Below are 19,798 nucleotides of genomic sequence, written 5' to 3' on the forward strand. Positions count from 1 at the left end.
TAGATAGATAGATAGATAGATAGATAGATAGATAGATAGAGTTTGTTTTGTTTATATATACATATATTTTTTGTTTTGTTCAGACCGAAAGGCATAGAAGGGGTGCTCCTGTTTGAGATACATAGATGACAAACAGAACTCATTCCTTTTTTCTTCCTTATCATGAAAAAATAACCCTTCAACTGAAAGAGTGAAATGAACTTTGCGAGAGCTAACTGCAAACTTAGGTGAAGAATTTGCAAGAAAATAACCTAACTCTCTAAAGCTTAACTTCTCTTGTCTACAAAAATTACAACTCAGCAAGGAGAGTTTGCAAATAAGGACTTTCATCTCAAATCAGCTCAGAGAGAGATGAACACTAAAAGACCAGAGATGGACAAGTAGAGTTCCAATTTTCAAAAAAGCAGCATCTAAATTCCTGAAACCAAGACAAGGAGCTTTTTACAGATCGTGAGCAAAATCGATAAACCTATTCTTACACTTAGAAAAGGAAGAAATCCAGAAGTTAACAAGAATTTACTAAGTATTCATTTCCTTTTTTTGACAATGTTGCTAGCCAGGAGAGCAAGGACATCTCATAGACAACACATTTGTTACTTAAGCTGTATCTGGGAGGAAGAAATTGCTTTTTCCTAATCCCTTGGCCTGGGTATAGGTGGGTAACTATTTCTAATTTCCACAAAGATGCCAAGCACGTGTGCACTTTAGCTGCTGCGCTGGGACAAGAAAAGAAAATATGACTAAGTAACACGTGAGTCCTTCATTGATGAGAATATTCATTAACAGCATGCTAATTCAGTGTCAGTTGGCAGTGGAAAGTGCCTGAGAATGAGGACTTACAGGATGACATGGCATACAGACCAAATTTGCAGAAGACATAAAATTGGGAGGTAGAATTACTCAATTAATTAAATCAGTGATATTCAACCTGTCAACGAGCTAAAAGAAGAGGCCTGACAGCACAATCAAACTTAATAGAATCATGTTAAGGGATGAACACCAACTAGAATGAGTGTAGGCTGGGAAGGTGTGTCTCGGAGTAGTATGAAAAAGACTTGACTACTTCAGAGTTTTAGGTGATTGTAATCCAGAAGTCATTAGGGTAATACTGCTAAAAGATTTACTTGAGGAAATACAGTAATTAGAACAAAGCCATTAAACATCTTTTTACTCTGTTATTTGGATGAAATCTTGAGTTTATTATGGGGGTCAGATTTTAAAAGGGACAATAGTAAAGGAAACTGCCTTCTAAGAGCTCTTCAGAAAGGATGAAGAAAAGCTGGTGGAGTTGGTAGGTATCCAGGCAAACTGAAGCACTCTTCTGTGGAATCAAGGTGCCAGATGCTTCCTGGAAGACTCCAGAAGTCAAAGTTGCCAATCTTTGAGGCCTTTTGTACAGGGGGCTTTTGCAAGAAGTAGATGTTATCCAAAAGCAGATTCTAGATCAATCAAAGGCAAAACTGGGGATGAAGGGAAGCAAATGACGGTGGTACTGTCACCTTTGAAGAGTTCTAAATCCTGATTGCACGATATGATCACCTGGGAAGAGATTTTAAATGCTGTTGCTTAGACTCTAGCCTTAGAGATTCTGATTTTTTGGTCTGGTGTAGGGCCCTCATTAAAAAGTATTTTATCGAAGTCTCTCTGCTGATTTACTGTTCTAGGTTGGAAAATCACTGACCTAGATGACTACTTATTGAGAAGTTAAATAAATCAAACCAGATGTTTTTTCTAAGGTGTCTTCCAAATTCGAGATCAATGGAAATTAACACTTCTGGGTTACCTTCTACAGCTAGGCACTTTCACAATTAATCCTCTTTAATAATTGAATTAATACATGTAAATCCCTTAGTACAGTGTCTGGCATGTAGTAACTTAAATATTAGTTATTTTTATTGTATAACCATTCAGTGGAAGTACTGTATCTCTATATTACTGATGAGGAAACTGAGACTCTGCAGTTTTCCAAGGCCTCTAGTAATAAATTGCAAAATAAGGATTTAAACCAGATTAAACCCAGTTCTAAATCAGAGAGCCCTTTCTCCTCTGCTCCACAGGTCACCTTTAAAACTTCTGGAAATTTATGCAAATCAGTGGCTTACCTGAGTGAACATTAAAAAAATTTAATAAAACCACTTCCTCTTGACCTGTTTGTAAGGACTCTCTCTTCAAATGCATTTTTTGAAAAAGAGAGGCATAAACGTAGACATCCATATTTTTTCCTATGTGGCCTAATGTGGACAGTCTTGAGAACCTCTGAGGACAGGGGAAATGGAAAAAAGTGGCCCTTTATAATTCTAACAAAGCACTTTGAAGCAAAACGAAGAAAAATTCTGCTCTCTGGTAAAACATCTGCAGTTCTAATGAATGGGTAAACATCTGTCACTTTTGTACGTCTAGCTCTGGTAGATTTGATGACACGCCAACACGGACGTTGGCGAAGTCAGGCCTCAGGTGATGGCCTGGTCATAGGGGGCACTTCCCTGGAGTCAGGATGGACCAGGCTGCGTGCAGGGGCCTCTTTAAGAAAATGGAGAAAACTTCTTCAAAGGGGTTGTGACTACTAAGGTTTCAAATCCTCCACCTGAAAAACTCTGAGGGATCAGAGGTCTCTCTCCTCTTCCTCCTCCTCCCTCACCTTCCTCCCCACAGGGGCCTAGGAGATAAGGTAAATGAAATTTCCTCTTGAAAGCCGCATACATCAAATGCTCTGTCCCTGACCCCTCTACCTTTGATGATTAAAATCCCTTGAGTTTGCAGGGTTCAGTGCGTTTGGATTTAGTGATCTCCTTAGTGCAGTTAAGGGGAGAACTGCTTCTAAGTAGGTGATTTCCTCCCTTCTCTCTGAGAGTTAAATCGAACGCAGGAGAAAAGGAGGAGTAATTTTTTTTGGAGAAGGGGAGGGGAGTGGGCAACAGCCCTGGGGAGCAAGGTTCTCAGCATTTTCCTCTATTTCCTTCGCCAGGCTGTACGGAAGCATCAGCTCCTCCCCCGCCTGGGCCTCCAAAAGTATCTTTCGGAGTCGAACCCAAAGCTTGTGGGTCGCTTAGAAACTAAAGCAACTCGGAGCCAAAGAGGACTGGCAAGGCAGGGGTGCGTGGAGGGGAGGAGTGCGTGGGGCCCCAGTGGAGAGGAAGGCCGAACGCAGCGCCCAGCCAGGAGTCCCCCGAGAGGAGGCGGCGAAGAAGGCGGGGCGGGCCGGAGGTCGGGGTCCGGCGTAGGGGGGGGGGTCCCCCGTTTCCCCCTCCCCATTCTCGCCTCCCCGGGCTCTGGTGACGTTGCGGTTTCCTCCTCCCTCCACCCCAGCCTCCGCGCCGGCCGCGTCCCGCCCTCCTCCCCCTTCGCCCACACCCCTCACCCACCCGCCCGCCCTGCTTGCAGTAGCGCCGCCCGAGGCTGCAGCGGCGCATCCCGTTGGCACGGCGCCCACCGGCACCCAAGGCGCGGCGGGCGCGCTGAGGGCTCCGCTCTGAGGGCGCCGGGCGCCCTGGAGTGAGGGGGCCGGGAGGGGGCTCCGGAGCCTGGGCCGAAGCTGGGGAGGCGACGCCCGAGAGGACGAAGCCGCGGCGGGGAGCGGTAAGCGGAGGGGCGCGCGGCGGGCGCCGTTCTGGGCCCCGCGCGGCGCAACTTTCTTCCGGGGTCTCGGGCGGGTCTCTGGGCGCCAGCGGGAGGCGGAGATCCACGTCCCCTGCAGGGCGCGGAGCGCCGCGGGCTGCTCGCCCGGGCCCGGCGCGCCTGGGCTGCTGGAGGGCGCGCGAGCCGTGGAGCCCGAGCCGTGGGCTTGCCGGGTCGGGGCAGTTCCGTTCCCTTCCCACCCCCTGAGCGCCCGGCGCAGAGTCGGCGCACCGTAAGGTCGCGGAGATCGCTTTCGGTGCCTCGGCTCTGGCCGGCCGCGCCGCGATTTCCCGGCCCGCCCGCGGGGCTCCGGCTTCCCTCCGACGGGTCGGGTGGCAGAGCCTCGCGCCCTTCTTTCTCCGCGTGCCCCGCTGGTTAGGGAGGGGGTGGTGATGGTCGTGTGCCGCGGACCCCTCTGTGCGGCGGCAGCTCTCGGCGCGGCTGCGGAAGCCGGGGAAACACGTCCCGAGCCTCCCCCAGATGCTGGATTCCAGCGCCGCGCTTGGCTCCGCTGACACTCGGAGAAATTGTGGGTAAACCTCACTCGCAGGCAGCTCCTGGTGGTGGTGGTGGGACGCTTGACTCACAGGCTGGGAAGCTCTGCTGCAATGCCACATGGGCTCGAGATCTGTTGCGGCTGGAATCTGAGCTTAGTTTGTGACCCGGGAACCTTCTCGTTTTCATCGCTCATTTGAGGCAGCAGCCTTCGCTTAGGTGGGCTGCCATTGAAGCTTGAAACCAACCCCATTGCTTAAATTCAGGAGGGGAGCCTCATTTACCTGGAATTCCTTAGGCCAGGAAATGACGCTTTGTTTCGGGGGATCTTCATGTAATAAAGGCCTTTAAAATTTCGTTAGTCATGGTTATTAATGATACATTAAATTTGAGAATGGACGTTCACACTTAGAAATTGTTTCAAAACAATCTTTTCAGCATTTTTGACAGAATTTAATCTATCAGGAATTCCCTTTTCTTCAGCTTTTTAAAAGTTTATCAATAAGTGATAATTTTTGAAATGATATCTATGCAATATTTGATAGAATATTCAGACAGTACTACCAAAATGGGATCACAAAAATGTAATGCCCTTGGAAGAATAAACTACAGGATTATCTAGTATTTGTCTATCATGTGTTAACTTTTTTCTTCTACCATATAGGCACAAGTCCTTTTATGAAGTGTGTAGGTTAGATGTATTTTAGTAAAAAAGAGAAAAGATGAAATTTAATGCCTCCATCATCTACTGACCCTTCTGTGTGGGTACAGCAAAAAGTGCAAGACAGTGCTGGTAATTGAGGAGATATACAGAGGTAGATAAGAAACTGTCCTAGCTCTCCTGGAATTCTCATTGTAGGATGGGAGAAAACATAAAGAAGCACCTGAGACTTTGAGCCTGGGAAGTGTCATTTTCCATTGATTGGTATATCATGTCAGTGTTAAGTTTCACCAATTTTTGGTTAATAAAGACAGTGGCCTGCAAAGTACGTTTTTACATTCAGGTTAATTAATAACTATTGATAGTATAGTCATCTCTGAGGTTAGGGGCCCTACTGTGGGAAGACACCTGTAGGAAGATTGGCCGCTTGAGGTCAGGACCATTATAGTGAGTAACATTTGTGTATCAACTTTAGTATTTAGGAAATAGTTCACAAATTAGCTGATACAGGTTTTCATTGAGATTTGTGGTCTGGCTAATCCAATATCTTGCAGTGTTGCCTCTAGGGGACCTAGTGGTCATCCATAAAGTTCTTAAATTCACAGATGTTGTCCTGCCTTCCCCAGTGCTTCTTTTTAAAGATTATTTAATCTCTGAAAAGATGTTTTATGATCATAGGTGAAAATGCATTCTGCAATTACATAGTAAAGTACTTATACATATCTTCATGTTCTTTGTGGTAGATTATTTTGGTATTTGTCTTGGATTCACACTGTTGTGTGAAAGAAATTATACATTATTGCCTTTCAGTATGATTGCACCAAATGATTGGAAAGGAATAAAGGATGAAATATTTAAACTTGGGTTTTAATATATCAGTAATCTAAATTTTCAAAATGGGTAAAGAAACTAGGTAAAAACTAGGTAAAAGACTAGCATGTTGTCATTGCAGTGTATATGATGTATTACTTAACCATTAGCATGTTTGAGTCTAAAATATAATAAGTATTATATGGTTTTTTCAGCCCCCTGCCCCCTCAAAAAAAGAGAAATAGTGTTGTTGTCCTGGGTTGTGTTTGTGACAGGCCTTGGAGGAGGTGAGGAGCCTGTGGTGGAGGGAAGTTCATCATCATAGTGGATATTGGTATTTCATTTGCTGAGAGGGGCTGGACCTTTACTATTCTGAAGGAGTGGGTACGGCAATCAATGAGGTTCAATGGGCAGCAACCTTCTGAAAGAATGTGTCCGAGCAGAGGACAGGACAGTTCTTGTTCCTGATGCCTGAGGGTTTCCTCATCTTGGAATTACACTGTCTTCCTCTAATTGGGGGTCACCCAATTAGCAGCAAATGTTTGGATGACACAATAAAATTCTCTAAACCTAGAATCACTGCCCAACATGGGAATTAGGCAAGTCTATAAGCCCAGAGTACCAAAAAGAGAAATTGTTTTCGAATGCAATTCGTTTGGTGAGTTAGTGGCAGAATAGGAGCTAGAGATTAAAATCCCAGATTCCTGAGGCGCACAGATCCATGTGTCCATTTGGGGACAGCGGTAATTGGAAATGGATGAATTTCAAAAAGGCTTGCCAACTCTAATGCCCAATTCTAATAGGAAATTCCCTTATAAAAATTAAACTCTCGGGGCACTTACGTGGCTCAGTCAGTTAAGCGTCTGCCTTCTGCTCAGGTCATGATCCCAGGGTCCTGGGATGGAGCCCTGCATCGGGCTCCCTGCTCAGCGGGGGGCCTGCTCCTCCTTCTCCTGCTCTCCCTGCTTGTGCTTTCTGTCAAATAAATAAATAAAATCGGTAAAAAAAAATTAAACTCTGCATTAAGTAGATATATTTTTAATTGAAATAAGTGTTCTTTAAAGAAAATCTTTCTGTTAGTGAATAAACTCAGTCCCATGTTCTGACGCATCTGCACTTAGTGTTTCACAGCTTCTAGTCACATATGGAAGAGTGGTTTGGTTAGCTGTCGGTGGAGAAGTGTTGCAGAAAAGATTCAAGCTAGTAGAAAGTATTATGGGGGGGGGAGAGGGGCCATTAGGTTTAATAAACTCTTGCTTACAAATTCATATGTTTAGACAATTGAAGGAAAGGAAAAGTCCCTGATAGATCATACGGCTACATGAATACTTGCATTTTAAAATTGCCTAGTACTTTTAGGTTTTTTTCAAATCTAGTATTTTCATATTTTAGCCTAGTGGAAATGAGAGTGATGCAGAGCAGGTGTCTTATCCTCATTTTACGGGTATGGAAATGGAAATACTGTGAAGGTAAGAGACTTGTCTGTCATTTTACAAATAATTGGTGACCTACTTTAAATACGAGGTGAGCCTACGTTGCGCCTTTAGTTTTACTTTTCTCTTTCATGACTCCAAGTTCATGTGATGAAAGACTCTTACATTTCACTTTCCTACAGACGTAGTTTATTATCCCTTTCACTACTCACTACTGTCCAGGGACTGTCAGCTCCATCGAATGCTTATGTGCTTCCCAGACTTCTGTAAACTGGCTATTTACAGTCCCCCTTCCCACAGCTCCCTCTGCTTCCACTCTGGGCCTTGAGAAGATTCCATGGTGGGGCCTCTTCTAATTCCCGAATTCCTGCAGAGTCCTAGGCTCATCGCTCAGTTCTCATTAGCTCCCTTCAGGTCTTTGGGTGCTTTCGCAATCTGAAGCTTGCTTCCGCCTATCCAGGCAAGCTTCAGCTTGTTGAGGGTTTGGAATCCAGATCCTCTTTCAGATGCCCAGAAGAGTAAAAACCTGCAGGAGGCAGAGTGAGCATTCCCAGAGCCCGTTGGAGATTGCAAAGAAGAAAAGGGAATGATTTTAATTTGGCAAGAGAAGAAAAGGCAGTTGAGGCCATCTGTTTATTTCTTGAACGGGGTAGTTTGTTCAGTCCTTAATTCAGAAGAACATTATGAATTTTAATGTGTGTTAAGATTACCACTGGATTTCCTTCTAGTTGTTTCAACTCCCTTGGGATATTCCGTAAGCATGAACTTGGTAAGTGTTGTCATCAAATGTTAGTAAACAGTTCCTGAAAGAACAGAATTTGTCTCTTCAGTAATATCTGGAAGCTGTAAACATACTGATAATAAGCGTGGTTTGTTTTGACATTTTATATTTGGGAATGGTTATGGCCATTAGATAAGTGTAGCCGTGTTTTTAAAAATGTAACAGAAGACATATATGCCGTTAACCATCAATGGCTTGTATGTGCCATATGCATTGTAGGTTATTTGTGTCTATCTGCTTTGTCCTAGACAGGGTCAGAGAGAGTTTACGACTGAGTGTATTATTTCTGCATGCCAAAAAAAATTTTTTTTCCGTATTTTTTATGGAATTAATATCACCTCTCTTCTCCCCGGTTAATATGAAAAAAACAGCAGGATAATCGTAGTAAAATTCCCTGTGTGTGTTTGAATTAGTAGACATTGCTCTTTTAGTCGAAATCGAATAGGTCCACAATCAGTTAAAGAGCTGTCATTGAAATCTTTCCGTTTGAAATATTCATTGCATACTCAGATGCCTTAGACTTGTAAATTTGTATTCGTTGATTAAATCAAGGCTTCTGCATTTTTGTCGCGTGTAACAAAAGTAGCTACTAAGTAATAGGCACTTGATGCATGCAGATGTTATACCACAGCAAAGTTGAATCAGCATTTCATAACTCTTAACAGGAATTTGTAAAGGAAATGGGCTTACCAAACTTGTGGGTCTATAATATTTTTATTGATGAAGTACACAGGCCATATACTGGCTTTACTGTTGGAGTCTAATGGCTAGTGTGAGAAAAATGGGGATATTTGTTAGCAGTTCATGAAGTGGGCGGTAACAACGTTAGGCCGGTTATATACATTTCAGTGTATAATGTAGTAATCTGCACATTACGTTGTGATTCCAACAGGAATTACTCATTTACAGATGTCACATTCGAGAGATCGACGCTTTCATTTGGAAGACTCCCTTACATTGAAGTATGGAAAGGGTTATTGCATTGCTAAAGTTAGTTTGCATCCAGAAAGTTGCGTCAGTGACAAGAAACTCAAGAATTGCATGATAAAAATCACCACGTAGTTTAAAAGTGTTCCCATGCCAAGGTACACTCAACAGGCTGACAGGCCCCCTAGAGGAGCGGGGAAGATGGCCTGGCGGCAGGGCAGTCCTGCTTACTATTCTTTACAGCTCTGCCTGTAATTCTCTCTTCTTGAAGCAGTGCTGTTTTTGTTGTTTGAGCCTACTGAGGACAGACTATATATAAGTCATGGATTTCTAGAATTCCACAAATTCTGGTGAAGAGCTCTTTTTGGGGCCTTGGCCCTTTAATGATAGCATTCTAGGAGGTACAGATGGGGCCAGACTCACCAACCGTGTGGATAATGAGGCTTGGGCCAGCTGCATTTTGGAATCACCTGCAGTGTTTACACTTCTCCCTTGGGGGGAATGGGCCTGGCAGGAAGGAAAAAGTAGCCTGAAAGGGAATGTTGAACAGCTGTTTTCCATCTTCCCTGAAGAAAAAGAAGAGGAAATCGACTTACAGCAAGCATCAAGAGGGATTTATGCTAAATACAGGGAAGTTTTTCTGAATGTTTTAACCTTTAGAATGGCTTTCTGAAGGAGGCCTTGGAGTTCTTCTGTGTTTAGAAAGGTTTAACTGAGGCTGTCCTGGAGGGATGTTAGCATCTGTCTTTTCAGGTTCTAATTTTATGACTTCGGCTCATCTGGATATGAAAATCTTAGGAATATGAATGTAAAAGAAAGGGTCAGTTTTAGTGTTTGAAACACAAGTTGCCTTTATGGTTTCTACTTCTCATTTTTGTTATTAGAGCAAAGTATTTGCTCACTGGCTAAATACTGATTATGTGTAAAAGTCCTTTAACCTTTCATTCAGGTGCACATTTTAATATCTGAAAATTCCTCTTCTCTATACTTAATCTGTTTTCACTCCCAAACAGGTCGCTTTTTTCCACTTTTTTTTTTTTTTCTAGAAAACCTTAAAAAAAGGTTTTGGCACCAGACTATAGTATTCCATTTGGGCTTTTCAGTAATATCTTTTATGTTTTTCTGCCCCGTTTTTTATAGTATAACTAGACTGCCAGTAGTGGCCACAGGAACATATGGGGCATTCATCAGTCATGTGGTCAAAATACAGAGGTTGCCTATGTCAGAGAGTCTGGAAACTTCTCTCATTTACCAAACTTCGTATAGCAGTATTTATGGTTAAAAATTAATAATGGTATTTATAAAAACGGAAAGTGAACTTTGTTTCATTTTTGTTTAGGAAAATAGAACCTCCAAGAGAATTGAATCTATGGTTTCAGGCCTGTGGTTCTGTTTTTTTCTCAATATTAAAATTAGACAGTACTCGAGGTGTAATTCTCTTAAAAGCAGGTTCGTTTTGATCCAACAGAAAGTGTTGGAAAAAGCACTCTCAGCCAGTGTCAGAGGGCAAGAAGTGGAGCCCAGCGAAGTCAGTGTCTTAGGCCGTTGGAATTCGGTGTTTCAACTTAGTTTTACAGTGCATGGTTTTAAAGCAGTTTTGAAATGTTTTCACAATTACCTTTCTCAAAAGAAGCTCTGATTCTTGGAGGCACTGCAAAAGCTTCAGAGTTATTGTTGGTGAGAGTGTCTTTTGCTGGCCCCTTTGGTGGTAAGCTTGATTTCTTCTTTCCCTCCTTCATCTTTACCTTAAGTCTTCCACAAGTTAGAGGCTGTCGGTTCTACTGAGAGCCCAGTAGAAATAGAGAGCAAAATAAGAATCTGTTAGGGTGTCTGGCTGGCTTCAATGGAAGAACAAGTGACTCTTGATCTTGGGGTCTTGAGTTCGAGCCCCACATTGGGTAGAGAGATTACTTACATAAATGAACATTTAAAAATTTTAAGCTTCACCATTTCTTCTAAGGAAACCAGCACTGTTCAGATTGGATTCATCACACCTTAACCATGTGCTATGTTGTGGTTCTAAGGTTCTCACCATCAAATTTTTTAGATTTACTGTGACTTGCATAGAATTAGTCCATATTAAATTCAAATTAACAAATAGTATTTTGAGTATCTGCTGTAGGAACTTGGGAACTTTACAAATTCAATTTCACTTCTACTTGCTGAATTTCACCTTGCAAGTTTCAGGTTAAGTTTGACCACATTCAATATCTCTTTCTTCGGGAAGAAATGTATGTAGTATTTATACTACTAAATTGCCATAAAATGATAAATCCTGTGCCTAAAGAAGTTGAATTGAGCTAGCAGTGTTAGGGCGGTTATATAACAGATCCTTCTTTGTGTGCTTACACCTTTTTTTCTTGTTGGTGAACCACTGAAGTTTGTTTCAGTGATTGCAAGTTTTAGAAAAGATAAATCTGTGTTACTCGGGAATGAATGCTTTGATATATAACTTTTTCCAGTGTACTTTTGAACCTGGAGAGTTAGATGAAAGAACATTATATTTTAGCTATAGAAATACTGAAAGGATTTAGTCATTCAGCAAGTATTTGCGAGGTACTTCTGTGTTTGAAGGGACGTCTGTGTGGAGGCAAAAAGGGGAAGCATGCAAAATAAATATGACATGGTTTCCAGCCTTGGGGAGCTATAAAATCTGGTGGGAGAAGGATAACCAAGTATGAAACTTTATGAGAGCAACTAAGTGCTGACCAGAGCCGAATGCATGCAGTAGAATTTCAGGAAGGAGGAGATCCCTGGGATTACCCCAACAGAGAATACCCAACTAAGAGGGGAGAAGGAACTGGGCCTCAGAGGGCTTTATGCCAAAAAGGAGAAGGAAAAAAGCATCACAAGCAGGGCAGCTGAGCCAAGGCACAGGAAGCAGAGAAAGGGAGTGGCTGCCAGGTCGAGGAGAACTTGGGAAAATCCGTGGTAATTTGCTTCTCTCCTGTAACGTTCTCTTCCCTGTCTTCCCTTCATTCTGCATCTGTTCTTTCATTGTTTGTTATAAGTGTTTCATGAAGGTCTGATCGCATGTAATGAGCTGTGCATGACACTATAGGAAAGACCAGAGCAAGACCCCTGCCTCGTAACAGCTTATATTTATACCCCAGTGGGTAAGATTCACTTCCAGTCCCTTTTGGATCCAGAGAGGACTGAAACCGTAAATATGAGAAAGGAAGATAACCTATACCTTTACGTAACTCAGTATGCATGTAATTAGTGCTAAATGCATACATTAGTAAACACGTATAAAGCTATAAACATTTTTTTTAAAGATTTTATTTATTTATTCGACAGAGAGAGAGACAGCCAGCGAGAGAGGGAACACAAGCAGGGGGAGTGGGAGAGGAAGAAGCAGGCTCATAGCAGAGGAGCCTGATGTGGGGCTCGATCCCATAACGCTGGGATCACGCCCTGAGCCGAAGGCAGACGCTTAACCGCTGTGCCACCCAGGCGCCCCAGCTATAAACATTTTTATTGCCCCCTTTTTAGGCCCAGTTCAGGCACCACCTCCTCAGTACATCTTTCTCCACCCCAGCCAGTTGTGGTAACTTCTGTAAATCTCAGTAGTAGTTTGTCATTCCCATGCAAACATTCTTCTTTTTATTTTAGTGGTTTGTGTAAAAATGTCACTTCTTGTGCCATCTTATAAGATGGTGTAAGCACCTTCTTGGCTGGCATTATTCCTGAGTTCTCAAGGAATATTGAACAATGCATATATGGGGCCACAGGGGAGACCACTTATGGATGGAGTTGCCAGGAAAGGCTTCATAAAGAATGTTGTGTTCTTTGAGAAAGGAGATAAGAGGTTGGGTGTGGAGAAGCATGGAGAGGGAACCCCGTGAAAGGGAATAGCCATGGGAATAAAGGACAAAAACGGGAGTTGTGCTCAAGCAAGGAAGAGCAGGTAAGGGCTAAGGGAGCATTTGTGTAGGGAGGAAATGAATGATAAAATGAAGGTAGGCAGGTGTTAGACTGTGGAAGCTCTTGGATGAGAAATTCGTTCTTTTTATTGTGGGAAATAGTGGCTCTTGAGTAGGAAAGTGTTATTATAATGGTGATTGTTTAATTTGTGAGGAATTTTGTGGTTTACAAAGATAGTTGCTTCATGGGTAGTATGGTCAGACTGTGTGAGTCTCTCGGCTATTCACTATCTGTGTGACCCTGGGTAACTTACTCAATCCGTCTATGCCTCAGTTTCCTCATCTGTAAAAAGGGGATGATATTAATATCTACATTATGGGCCTGTGGTGAAGATTAAATGAGTTAATCCAGGTGAATTACTTAACATAGTTCCTGGCACTTGGTAAGCACTGTATGTATTTATTGTTTATTGCAATAAGAATTACGATCTCTGCTTTAGAAATGAGAAAATTGTAGAGCTAGGACTGTGTTTGCTAGAGCTGCTGTAACAAAGTGTGTCTAACTGTGTGGCTTAAACAACAGAAATTTATTGTCTCACAATTCTAGAGGCTAGAAGTCCAGAATCAAGGTGTTGATGGGGTTGGTTCCTTCTAAGGCCGTGAAGGAGAATCTATTCCATGCCTCTCTGCTAGCTTCCAGTGGTGTCTGTCAATCTTTGGCATTCCTAGGCATGATAATTCTTCACCCTGATCTCTACCTTCATCATCACATGGCATTCTCCTTGTGTGTCTCTCTGTCTCCGAGTGTCTTCTTTTTATAAACATGCCAGTCGTATTGGATTAGGGACCCATCCTACTCCAATATGAGCTTTTGTTAATTAATTATATCTGCAACAACTCTGTTTCTAAATAAGGTCACATTCTGAGGTATGGGTGATTTATTCTCCTACATGATGAACTTTTACAAGACACAATTCAACCCATAACAGACTCCGAGTCAGATCTTTTGAGTCTACCACACTGTGACCATGGTGTGCCGGAAGGATTGTGGAAAAGGGGAGGAACCTGTAGGCTTGTATGAGAAACAGCTAATGAGCTCTCTTTGGCTCTTCTGTCTCCTGTTTGCCTGGACCTGCACCATTCCCTGAATGGCTGCAATGATGGACGTGTCACAGAGACCCTTGGGGAAGTTGGTATGTCCCTGTCTCCCAAAGGGATCTTTTGCATTTCTTTCTTCTTCCCAGCATAGCAGTCTCTTGCTTCTTCCCATTTGGGGACTAGAGATAAAGGTATTCAGATAAGTTTAGGGATATTATGCTTGCACTGGAAAATTTCAGTCTTCTCCATAAATTTGGATGATATATCACTGTCCCAAAGTATAGATAACAAAGGAAGAATTGACTACTTTTGAAAAGAGGCAAAAATCCAAAGTATCAACAGTAAGGATTTTACTGAAGTGTCAATTGGAGATGAGTAAGCGGGTCAATATGCTGAGGTCAGATAGAAGTTTCTGCCTCTCAGGTTTATCGTTGGAATTGAGGAGGAATGGGCAAATATGACTGAGGTTTGTAAGTCACTGAGGAAGTTAGAAATATCCCCAAACAATAGAAATTGTCTGTGATGGTTAAAAAGAGTATATCCACAAGCGGTGATTTCAAGTGGCAAAGGTACTAGGAGAGAAGAGAGAACTAAGGGGTGGCCCCAGGAATCAAAAAAGCTCACTCCACTTCCCTTGTGGGTTGGGAAGAATGAGGTGTGGTCTCCCAGAGAGCCCAGCAGAGGATAGGGTGTCCTTGAAAGAATCAAAGTTTCTTTATAAAATCTTTAATTTGAAAGGAGCCTATGTGACACCTGGTCTCCCTCCCCTGCCTCATTTAACTCAGGAACTGCCTGACAAGTGGTGCTCTTACCTCCACATTCGTTTAGGACAATACATGAGAAGAAAGTTTAGAAAAAGATGAGTACAAAGGGAGTTTTCTCCAGCATCCAGCTCCACGAAGAGAACGCCATCAGGTTTGACCAAAAGAAATAGCTGGTGGAATTCGGTTGTGAGCAGAGGTTGGGTGAAGTGGGTAGGGTGCCGATGAGAAGTGTGTGCCTAGATTAGATGTGGAGAACAGAGCTGACATTCCCAGAGTAGGATGCTAAAGACAGTGTGAAAGAGAGACAGTTGACTCACCAAGACGTCCAGTAAAGCGTGAGTGACCTTAGACATACAGACGCAAACATTAAATATCTGGCCACGTTTCAGGCTCTGACTTGGGGCGTTTCTGTCAGGACCCTTTGTTTTTGGCCTGCAGATCTGTGCCCAGCAGTTACGCTTTTGCTCTGCACAGTGCTCAGAGTCTCCAGCAGTCTAGTAAAACTTTCCTTAGATTGTTCTCTGGCTAGTAACACTTTATAGCTCTATAAAAACTCACCCTAATAAGATATTTAGCACAAAATAGTACGAGTGGCATAGGTGTATGAGAAATAATTCATTAGAAAGCATCCTTATTCTTTTGAATGCTCTAGCTAAAAGAAACATTACCAGTACAGGAAGATTTTTTTTTTTTCATTTGTAAATAGCAGTAAGAAAGCCCTTATACCAAACCTTTAAATGATGATAATAATCTTTGGGAATACAGTTAAAAGTGGGAACATGAAGGGAATCACTCTAAATTTCAAAACAGAACAACTTTAATAAAAGTCTTAGCACCAGACAACCAACCATCCAGCAGAAAGAGAGGCCTGGCTGGTCTGGGCAGGAGTAGATGGGAAAAGTGGCGGAACGTCTAATCCAATGTGAAGTGGGCTGAAAGTTTTGCAGTGGCATTTAGAAAAATACCTGGAGAAAAACCTGGCAACTATAATGGACTGTTGGGAGACAAAATGGGTGCTCAGGGCATGGAGTGTGATCTGAGGTGGGCAAGGCACATTGACAAGGGCCTGGCAAGACGTGGGGGCACAGCAAAAGCCACCTGCAGCCTGGGGCAGATACAGTGAGAGCTTTGTGCCCGAGGAAGAGCTGGGAGGACAGTGGGTATGGTGGTAGCTGTCCGTAAACTGTAATAATAGCCCTGAGTAACCTGGAAAGGGTCTAACATCGTAGCCCATTTTACCTTCAGATGGTTTGTCTTGGTACACAAAGATTTTTATTGCTTCTTTTTATGTAGTTATATTAATATAGTTTTATAATTATATGTATAGTTATTTCTGAGTTTTTAAGGGTTTACATCTTGACACATTAGTTAATCCATTCAGTTAAGAATCTCTGCATGTTTATTAAGTGCTGGGCACTCTTCCAGGTGTTGAGGATATAGCAGAAAGCAAAGTGTCCTCACGGAGCTTGCATTCTAGAGGGGGCAGCCACGTAGACACAAGGAATAAGTAAATCACATAGATCAGAACATTATAAGTGTTACGGAGAAAAGTAAAATCCGGAAGGGAGCTAGGGAATGGTGGTGACTGATTTAAATAACATGGTTCAGCCAGCCTCACTGAAGAAGTCACATTTGAATAAAAACTTGAGGTGATGGGGCGCCTGGGTGGCTCAGTCCTAAGCATCTGCCTTTGGCTCAGGGAGTGATCCTGGCGTTCTGGGATTGAGCCCCGCATCAGGCTTCTCTGCTGGGAGCCTGCTTCTTCCTCTCCCACTCCCCCTACTTGTGTTCCCTCTCTCGCTGGCTGTCTCTCTCTCTCTCTCTGTCAAATAATTAAATAAAATCTTTAAAAAAAAAAAAAACAACTTGAGGCGAGGGAGCCAGCCACGTAGATGTCTGGGGGTTAGCGTTCTAGGTGGAAAGAACATAGGCGCTGAGGAGAGAGCACGCCCCACGAGTACAAGGAGAGCAAGGAGGCCACATGGCTAGAATAGGGGGAGACACTGAGAGAGCTGTAGGTCAAGAAGGCAAAAAGGCAACAGGGGCAGGCCTCGTGGCGCCTGGGGAGCAATTGTGAGCACGTCGGTTCTTACTCTGAATGACGGGAAGCCGTGGAAGTATTTTAAACAGAGCAGTGACATAACCTGAATTGTAATTGAACAAGGATGGCTCTGGCACCTGTGTTGAGAATGGCCACTGGGAGGTAAGGGTGAAGGCAGGCAGACTAGTTTGGAACATTTTGCAGTAATTCCGACAAGATATGTCATGGCTTTGGTGTTATGGCAGTGGCGAAGTGTCTGGATTCTGGATGTGTTTGAGGATGGAATTGGCTGATGGTTTAGACATGGAGACAGAGCGGGTAAGGGAAGGAGGGGGAGTTTGGGCCTCAATTGCTGTCAGGATTGATTGCCAGTAACTGAGATGGGCAAGTCCTGAGAAGACAGTGCCTGTGTCTTTAGGTTAATTACATGTATGTATCATTGTTTTACAAACCAAGTCTGTGGTATTCTCAGTTTTGATTATGATTCATAAGAGGACATTTGGAAAGTACTCAGGGATTTTGGTGCCAAAGAACTATGATCTGTGAGACAAAAATGAGAATACAAAAAGGTGCATATGAAAATGTTTGAGAATGTGAAAGGCAGCAAAAAAGTTAAATGTTGTCATTGGTGAGTATTAGAAGATAGGAAAAATGGAAGAATGCTTGACTATAAGTAAGGAATGAAAAAGAGCTTCATGTATAGTGAAAAAAGCATCACTCTCCAATATATACTCCGTAGACATACTCATGAGTATATATACTCATCCAATAAATGAAATTTTTATTTTTATTGAATAAGCTGGAATTTTATGTTTAATGCCAGCAAATTACTTTCCCATGAAATTCTTTTAAGCCTTTTGCTTAACATCTGTGTATTTCATTTTTTGGATAATACCTACAGCTTTTAGGCAATCTCTAAGTCCAGTACTATATATTCTCCCGTGTCCTTTGCTTCAACAGCAATATCCTTGGGCAGAATCATTTTTCTGAGGATAAATCATAGAAAAATAGCAAAAGTTGAGTACAAGAAAAAGACCTGGTGAATAGTATCCCAATACTTTCTAATGGGGCAAATTGTATGGCAAGACTCGTTCTTCTAATGGGAATTTAGATGAGTGGACTAAAAAGATCGGGGAGGGAGTTCCTGCAGGACCACCATCAGACCCAGTGATCCACCAAAAGCCACTGGATAAAAGGTGTTTTAATCGTGAATATGGTTTGACACAGCCAAGGATACAAGTTAAAATCAGCAAAGGGAAAATGTACGTGGGGCAAAGTTCAGGAGAAACCAGACACAGGCTTCCAGGTCTCCTCTCTTAGTGGAGTGGCACTCCTGGCCACAGTGTACGACAACATGTGCAAATGTTGCCAGCCAGGGAAGCTCACCCCAGCCTTGGTGTCCGGGGCTTTTACTGGGGTCCAGTCGTGTAGACGCATAGCACCTACATGACTGACTTGAGCTATTCAGAGTCTAGCCCCTCAGAGCAAAGATAGGAGTTTGTCATGAATCACAGTTAGTATAAACTATCTGATCTTGCTGGTACTAAAAGACCCAGGGCCTCAGGTATACAAAAAACGTGTATTTGGCAGAATATTTCAGGGCTTATAGCCTTTCTTAGAAATTTTGCAGGGTTTGAGCAGGAGGCCTACTAGGTTAACCCTTTCCTGCATAGTGTGCTTAGCATGGTAGGGCCTTGAGGATGGTATTAGTGTTTCTTAGAGTCATTGTCAGAGGCTAAACCAATGGGACCTGATCCTGGAGGAGAATGATATCAGGACATACCCCAAATATACACAGTTTTAGCTAAACTCATAAATGAGTGAAACTGAGTAGATTATATATGAGAGGTTAAGTGTGTTTTGTGGTACTTAGCCTGAGAGTCTATAATCGATGTCATGACTCTTTCCATGGAGGTTTGTAGATACTGGGCTAGAGGAGCAGAAGACCTGACCTGCAAGGACATGTGGTGTTGACTGAAATAAGGAAAGAGGTGGAAAGGAGGAAAGAGAGTCCTCAAGTTGGCATTGAGGCAGAGGAATTGGGTCGTTCAATGCTGGAGGCTGAGAAGTCCCATGATCTGCTTCCTGCAGGCTGGAGTCCAGGAAAGCTGGTGGTATAACCCCAATCCAAGGGCGGGAGAAGACTGATGGCCCAGCTCAGGTAGGCAGGCAGGCAGGCAGAGAGCTTGGAGAGTGAGTGCGCATGAATGAGAATGAATTCTCCCTCTGCCTTTTGTTCTATTCAGACCCTCAGTGGATTGAATGAGGCTCACCCACATCAAAGAGAACAGTCTTCTTTACTTTTACTTGGTCTGCTGATTCAAAAGCTAACCTCTTGTGGAAACCCTTTTGGAGACACATCCAGAAATAATGTTTAACCAGATATCTGGGTACCCATAGCCCATCAAGTTGACACATAAAATTACTTATCACACCTGCTAAGAAAGAAAGTCACATTATCTAAAAATCAAAGGGGGAGAATTGGTTATAGAATTGAAGATAGTTTTACCCACAAATTCAAGGAGTTACATTACCACCTGAAAGTTAATGTTTATTGCCATTTAGGGGAAGTAGAAAATGTATTTCAATCAAACATCATATTTTTTAAAGTTATATTTAGGTTCAGAAGTGATTTTTTCATCTTTTAAATTTCATCAAGACGTGTTTCTATGTGTAGGATGTTTTCTGACTATTGATTGATGAAGAAATAGTATTAGATTGAAGACTTCTTTTCTTCTCAGATGGCTCAGTGACTTGGAATATGTAGCCTGAAAGTTATAAATATGCTGTTGAGCAGGAAGGAGAAAACTCTTGGCTTCACATACTTTATATTTGTCAAAATATTTGATATTTTTAGGCTCCTGATGAGTCTGCAGGGTTCTGAACACACAATGCGTTGTACCTATTTTAAAAATAACATTCTGTGTGTGATAGTTTTGTGAGCACTTCCTCCTGGTGTCATGGCACACTTCCTCTCCTTGGACTGACCTTGGTGGTCTTATTGAGAAGATGATGATGACTGCTAACACTTACTGAACACCGTCTAAGTCCTAGACAGCCTTTTAATGTTTTAGGTGTGTCAGCTAATTGAAGATCACAGGAACCCTATGAGGAAGGTATTATTTTAGCCAGTCTCCAGAGGAGAAAACAGGGACATAGCTGGGGATGTGGTGGTGCTGGGATTCAAACCTTGGAAGTCTGGCTCCAGCTTGTGCCCACAGCCACTAATCATGTTCTGAGGTGAACAATGATGACTAGCATTTTTGGGGAACTCTTACCAGAAAGTGTTAAGTGCATTATAGGTGTT

At 42.7% G+C, this 19,798-nt stretch overlaps 1 protein-coding gene across 3 annotated transcripts in view; it reads left to right on the plus strand.

The window, feature by feature from the left end:
- Nucleotides 1-3,444: 3,444 nt before the first annotated feature.
- The window catches only part of DSE (dermatan sulfate epimerase), an 82,036-nt gene continuing 65,682 nt past the window's right edge, over nucleotides 3,445-19,798 (plus strand). For all 3 annotated transcript variants that reach the window (XM_034669010.1, XM_034669011.1, XM_034669016.1), the window contains exon 1: nucleotides 3,445-3,576. The gene's annotated coding sequence lies outside the window, so the exon portion shown is untranslated. The remainder of the gene's footprint in view (nucleotides 3,577-19,798) is intronic.

This window comes from Ailuropoda melanoleuca, chromosome 10, assembly GCF_002007445.2.
Source record: "Ailuropoda melanoleuca isolate Jingjing chromosome 10, ASM200744v2, whole genome shotgun sequence".
NCBI classification, from domain to species: domain Eukaryota; kingdom Metazoa; phylum Chordata; class Mammalia; order Carnivora; family Ursidae; genus Ailuropoda; species Ailuropoda melanoleuca.